Genomic DNA, 7244 nt, shown 5'->3' with positions numbered 1-7244 from the left:
ACATGTGGGCATAGATTGGGCATAGGCGTGCTACTTATCTACTGTAGAGATGTGGGCATAGATTGGGCATAGGCATGCTACTTATCTACTATAGAGATGTGGGCATAGATTGGGCATAGGCATGCTACCTATCTACTGTAGAGATGTGGGCATAGATTGGGCATAGGCGTGCTACCTATCTACTGTAGAGATGTGGGCATAGATTGGGCATAGGCGTGCTACTTATCTACTATAGACATGTGGGCATAGATTGGGCATACACCTATCAACCCTTTGTCAGGGCTTCAATCTTTAAAGTACTGTACAAGTTATAAATAACCAGTGCGTTGGTTCCTATAAATCATTTAATATTTCTTTTTGGTGTTACCGCTTCTATGTTTCAGGGGGGGGGTGTGTGTGCAAGGATTATCTATGTAATCTGTATACTGTATCCGGATAAAGCAACAGAAGCAGTGCGATATAATTATGATCCATCTCCGAGGCTGAAAATAAACGTTGGACGAGGGGCCGTAGTAATGATGGATGAGAAGAATGATGGTTTGTGACACTGTGTAATTATGTGGTTATAGAAAGCGAGATCTTTATTCCAGCTAATTATACGGAGACATTCTGCTGCGGCTGATTGGAAAGGGATACGGAGTTGCACGCTGCACGTTTGAGATAATAGAATATAAATAAGGACATTAGAGAACAAGAACGGTTATATAAGGGGAAGGTTGGGCTATTGCTGGGCGTCGCTAATGGCAGCCAACTAAGGGGGTTATTTAGCAACAGTAGCTTTTTTCCCATGATTCAAGTTGAAAATCCTGAATTTGAATAATAGTTATAAAAACACAAGTTTTCAATATTTATTAAGCTAAAAAACCATGACTGTAAGGGTGAAGACACACAGAGCAACTTAGTAGCAGCTACTTGTCACGGCTACTAGAAAATCCCCTGCCATAGACAATACTGAGAATTGCCTCTGCTAAAACACACGTAGAGACAATTATCAGTAAATGATTAGCATTGTCTATTTTAGTAGCCACAAGTAGCTGCTACTAGTAGCTCTGTGTGTCTTCACCCTTAGACTTTGGCATCTAAAAGCTTGCGAGTTCATGTAGAAGTCAATGGGTTCCAGGCAAAATTTTAGTCAATTTTAGTTTCTCAATTTTTTTTAGCTTTGCAACCCATTAAAAATAATGGGAAAATTAGGAATTCAGGGTATTTTTTTATGGTTTAATTCAATTGCATATTTCTGGGGATTTTTTTAAGCAACGGCAACATATTTTTATTTTTTTTCCGAAGTAGGAACAAATCTGAAAATTACACAAATTTACGAATTTTGATAAATAACCCCTTAAATGTCTGAATTTTCTTACAATGGGCGTCACCCAGACCGGTTTCGTGCACTTGTGGCTCAGGCAATTGATGCCCGGAAATGTGATGGTCCACGTTTTTGAGTAGAAATTGCCTGATTCACTAGTGTATAGTCCGTTACATATATCGGAAGTAAATCAGGGCACCTTAGTGTGAATCACTTACCAAATATGTCCAACTGACACCGTTTTGGGTGTTTAAGACCCTTATAGATGAGGCTTAATACATTTAAATATATATTACTATATATATATTACTATATATTTTATTCAGTCTTATACTCCATGAACTTTATTTATAAATAATTTATGAATTCCATTTCATCCCAATTATTTATTTAATCAGCTAATAGTTATAATAATGTATTTTTAGCATCCACCCCCCACCCAGGTGCATTATATTAGCTCTTGGCCGTACATGGCTCCCAATGCCAGGCCTGGATCACGTGACCCCAGAACTTTGTAAATTAAGGGGCATGTTATTTCAGCGTGTAAGCCAACATCACTGGTGATGTTTCCCATAGCAACCAATCAGCAATTAGAATTGAACAGTCACCTACAAGTTAGGAAACAAAAGCAAAGATCTGATTGGTTGCTATGGAAAACATCACCGGTGTCTGCATGAATTAAAGCTTAGGGTCCTGTGAGGGATACAGAGGCATCAACTAAAGCCCAAAAATGCTTTGGTCCATGTTTTTGAGCAGAAAAACACCTGATTCACTAGTGTGCTGTGGCACCTGGGGACCACCAGATAACTTAACTCAAGGGCCTCCCTAAAACTCACGTGATCTGGGGGTGTTTTGAATCCTTATAAGTCAATGTGAGGTTTAATACATTAATTAAATCTTCTTTATATACATTGTATACTCCATGAACTTGATGAATAATTCAGTTCATAGTAATAGTTGTAATAATTCATTTTTAGCATCCAACCTCCACCCTTGTAAAACAATTAATGGATCTAAGTGGCTGCATTCTATTTGTTCTGGGCTCTGGGCTGTACATGGCTCCCAGTACCAATGCTGGATCATGTGATCCCAGTACACTCACACTATGTTCTCCATTAAGGGTTCAGAAACAGTCGGCACACTGCTTACTTTGTTTTATTGGGTGCATTCAGTTCCTGAGCCGCTTCCAGGCTCACCCATCCAGTAGAAATGTAAAATGTTACCATTTGCCAGCAATGCTACTAATTGTCCACATTGGACAATTCAAAATCCCTAAAGAATAATGAGCTTTGTGCAGAAACACAAGCAGGACTGGCTGCCAGATAAGGGTGGCACCAAGTAAGTAGAATCTAGTTGGCCTTATTATACAATTTGGCACATTATTCCTGGAAAGAATCCCAAGAATCAATAGAGAAAGATAATAGATTTAAGGCGTTTCTGTGTTCCCAAGAGATTCACAGGGCACAAGCCCATGACCTATATTGGCCTATACATAATCCTTCCCTTGGCATTTGTTGATAAATGTGATACAGTGGCACACAATACGCACTGTGCAGTATATTCTTCCCAAGATTTAGATGAAGAAATAATCATTCAGTGTTTGTAAAGGCTTAACCGGCCAAAGTTTGTCCAGGTGTCTTGTGTTTCATCTGTAAATTGTTTGTTCAAATGTTTTATATACTGAGGCTGCACTGGAGAAGATTGCTTCGAGCTATACAGATAGAATAAGGTATAAAGGGATGCTATACAGATAGAATAAGGTATAAAGGGATGCTATACAGATAGAATGAGGTATAAAGGGATGATATACAGATAGAATAAGGTATAAAGGGATGCTATACAGATAGAATAAGGTATAAAGGGATGCTATACAGATAGAATGAGGTATAAAGGGATGCTATACAGATAGAATGAGGTATAAAGGGATGCTATACAGATAGAATAAGGTATAAAGGGATGCTATACAGATAGAACGAGGTATAAAGGGATGCTATACAGATAGAATGAAGTATAAAGGGATGCTATACAGATAGAATGAGGTATAAAGGGATGCTATACAGATAGAATGAAGTATAAAGGGATGCTATACAGATAGAATAAGGTATAAAGGGATGCTATACAGATAGAATAAGGTATAAAGGGATGCTATACAGATAGAATAAGGTATAAAGGGATGATATACAGATAGAATGAGGTATAGAGGGATGCTATACAGATAGAATAAGGTATAAAGGGATGATATACAGATAGAATGAGGTATAAAGGGATGATATACAGATAGAATAAGGTATAAAGGGATGATATACAGATAGAATGAGGTATAAAGGGATGCTATACAGATAGAATAAGGTATAAAGGGATGATATACAGATAGAATGAGGTATAAAGGGATGATATACAGATAGAATGAGGTATAAAGGGATGATATACAGATAGAATAAGGTATAAAGGGATGATATACAGATAGAATAAGGTATAAAGGGATGATATACAGATAGAATGAGGTATAAAGGGATGCTGTACAGATAGAATAAGGTATAAAGGGATGCTACGACTTGTAGATTTAATCACTGCACTGTATGTTGCATTTTCTGTATTTAGTAGCCTAGTACCCTGTAACCACACAAGGGCTTATTTATTACTTGCAGGACAGGGTGCAGATGCCTTCAATGCCCCTGGTAAATACAGCGCTGTATTCATACCCATCCATTATTCTGCCGCTGTCCAGTCCCTAACTTAGTAACATAACTTGGATTAAGACATGCAAGTTAGGGAGCGGCGTTGGGAACATGTTGCAATGAAGGGATGCCATGCACCCGCTGATGCTGTCCTCTATCAGCAGATATTTAATCCGGTACATGGTGCAGAGGGCAGCCAGACCCCTGATGGAAATACTCTTTGAATTAGAGACATTCAGTGGGTCAGGTACCCATGGAACAGCTGCAAAACGGTCGGGTTTCGGGTAGAAATTTCCCACTTTAACAACCAGGCAGGCAGCCCGTGGGTACCCTACCTGGGTATGCAGTTTGGCTGTAGGTCCCAGCCCTTGCACCCACCCCTGAAATTCAAGCAACTTTCTCCCTTTACCTGGTTGGTCCACCTCCAGGGTGGCGTCACTTTCAGGCGTCACTTCCGGTCTTGTGGGTCCCCAGGTTGGTTGCTAAGTAAACCCACTGTGGGTGTGTCCCAGGTAGCTGGTCTGGCTAGGGGGTATAGTCTGTGCTGGACTACTTTGAATGATCACCAAGGGTTGTGCTTTTGCATCCTTTAGTGCTTTTCTACTTCGGTCCGGGGCTCTTTATAAATGATCCCTAAAAGGTCTCTCATATCTGCACCCTGTTGCCTTAGACTTCTGGAAATGTGGAAAAATCAAGCAGTTCATCAGTAAATAGGCTTGCCAACTTTTCTGAAAAAAAAATACTTTCCTTTCTACATTATCTTTCTTTCCTATTAATAACATTGGTATAAACCATAATATTTATGGGAAAGCCCAGTAAAATACTGTCAGGGAGACGCCACTCACAGACGCGCCTGACACCGGGACGGGGAACAAGGGGTTACACGCAGACACCTTTCACACAGGTTAGACTAACATCAAGCACCCCCAAACAAACCACCGCCCCAAAAACAACTATTCGCTGCCACCATCTATCATTAACAGGCGATAGAAACCTACTGTAGTTACTGAAATATATCGCACACAAACTTTCTTACTGCAGTTAGGGTTAGTTCTCACTAATTTAACAGCACACTAGCAGCCACAGGGTTAAAATTACAGTCAAACCTACCCCCCTGCTAGCAGCCCACTAGTTAATTAGTATCTACACAGAATCTGCCCTCTACCCAATACACATACACACACCAAACGGTTAATACACCTAGGCCTGAGCAGTCATACGAGGTACGTGGGAATTGATATAGAGCCAAAGGACTAAATTTATTAAATTTTATATTTAATATTACAGGGTAAACAGTGCAGTTTTCAAAAGATGTTATAAAAGAGAAACATACATGCAAAACAGTCAATAAAATAAACGGGGATAAAAACACAGAGAAAACCCTAGTACGTTACCGAGTGATCTGTTGTGCCCTCTGAGGCAAGAGTTTGAAGTTCTGAGCCCATCCCCCAACATAAGTTGCGGCCTCCAGAATGAGCTAAAGAATACCTGGGCATGCGTGCTTTTATTCCCCGCTGGCCCCTCCCTCATTACCGTATGCATGAGGAGGGAGTGCCCAGGAACTGGTCACATGACCCCTCCCCTGTAGAGAGCTATACTTCTCATGCCAGTTTCTTTCCATATAATATTGGTACTTGCCAGTACTCAATATTATTATGAAAGTAGGGAATTGTTTTAACCTATATGTGGGCGATCAAAATGATACCAAACATGGGGGGTGTCTCATGTCCCAGTCCCCCAGAAACTATAACTTGTAACTGGTGGGTATAGGAAGTCCCTGTTTGGTATCATTGGGAAGCCTGGGGCCTCCTCATAAATCCTATGTGTTTTATAAGTATGGGAACCCTAAAGCAGAGGAGATATAGAACCCTTTCTATAGTCCATATTTTTCTGATAGCTGCACCCCCCCTGCTGTTCTAGGCCCACAACTGGCTTCTTTGATCACAGATCAAAGAAACCAGCTTCCTGCTTCCACGGGCTGGCCCCCCATTGTCTAATGAAGTTGTTTATGTTGTCACCTTTCCGCAGTCCTGGTTGTGTCTTTAGGGGATATTTGTGAATTACCCCCTACTGGGAAGGGTTTCCCTCAAATGTGGATTTCAACCAGACTTTTCCTTGGGGAGCCTTACTGCTCCAACATGACAAATACCAACTAGGTGGCAATCCTGCCAGTATTATCCCCCTAACAAATAAAAGTTATGTTTTCTTTTTAGATAAAAACCATAGCATTATACCTGCTGTGCCACAGCCACAGTCTCTTCTATGAGCTAAGCTGTTATATACATATTCATATACATATGGGGATTTCCTTATATTTGGACAGGAACTAACTGGTGAATAAGGGAGTTGGTGTCAGAAAGAGAAGATAAATGACAAGTAAAGAGGGAAGGTGAGTTAAGGGTTTGACACTTCCTGGAGACGCCCTGACGTATCAGTGCTACAAGGTGACTAAATGATTTGGTCAGTAGATCATTGAATGAGCATTATTACCCTTCTCTATTGTAGGTAACCATTTAGGATTAGCTTCACAATGGGTTCCTTGAACATTTCTGACACCTTTTTGGATACAACCACCTCCTTTATATCTGGATGTGAAGAATGCCTTCTGAACTCTACTCTTCCCTCATTGGTAACAGACATGGGAGAAGATCCAGAGAAACTCACATACGTTCTCCTACTCATGATCTCTTTTGCCATCTTTACCTTTATTGTCATGCTGTACCGGTTTTTCTCTAAAATGAATGAACACCACGCTGTCCCCTACCGTAATTACTCTCTAGCCGAATGGAACAACTCAAGGCATATTTTGGTGTCAACTTTCAACAGAAGTTTCTCAACCTTATCCATTGAAAACCAACAAGTACAGTCCACAACAGAAGATGGAACACTGACCAACAATGCAGAATGTTGAATATATATATATAATGTTGCTCATGTTGTATTATTAGTAGTAGTTTTAGTTGACAATAATGTAACATATTATCTAAAGGTTACCTATTGTTGCCAATGCCTAGCCAGCTGGGTTCCTCTAGTACAGGGGTCCCCAAACTTACTTACTCATGAGCCACAGTCAAATGTAAAAAGAGCAGCACAAGCATAATAAAAGTTCATGGAGGAGCCAAATAAGGGCTGTGATTGGCTATTTGGCAGCCTCTATGCAGAGTCAGCCTATGGGAGGCTTTGTTTGGTAGTAAATCTTGTTTTTATTCAACCAAAACTCTCCCCCAAGTCAGGAATTTAAAAATAACGCCCTGGTTTGG

The sequence above is a fragment of the Xenopus tropicalis genome, chromosome 2 (genome assembly GCF_000004195.4).
Source record: "Xenopus tropicalis strain Nigerian chromosome 2, UCB_Xtro_10.0, whole genome shotgun sequence".
Classification (NCBI taxonomy): domain Eukaryota; kingdom Metazoa; phylum Chordata; class Amphibia; order Anura; family Pipidae; genus Xenopus; species Xenopus tropicalis.
This window is presented reverse-complemented; position numbering follows the sequence as displayed.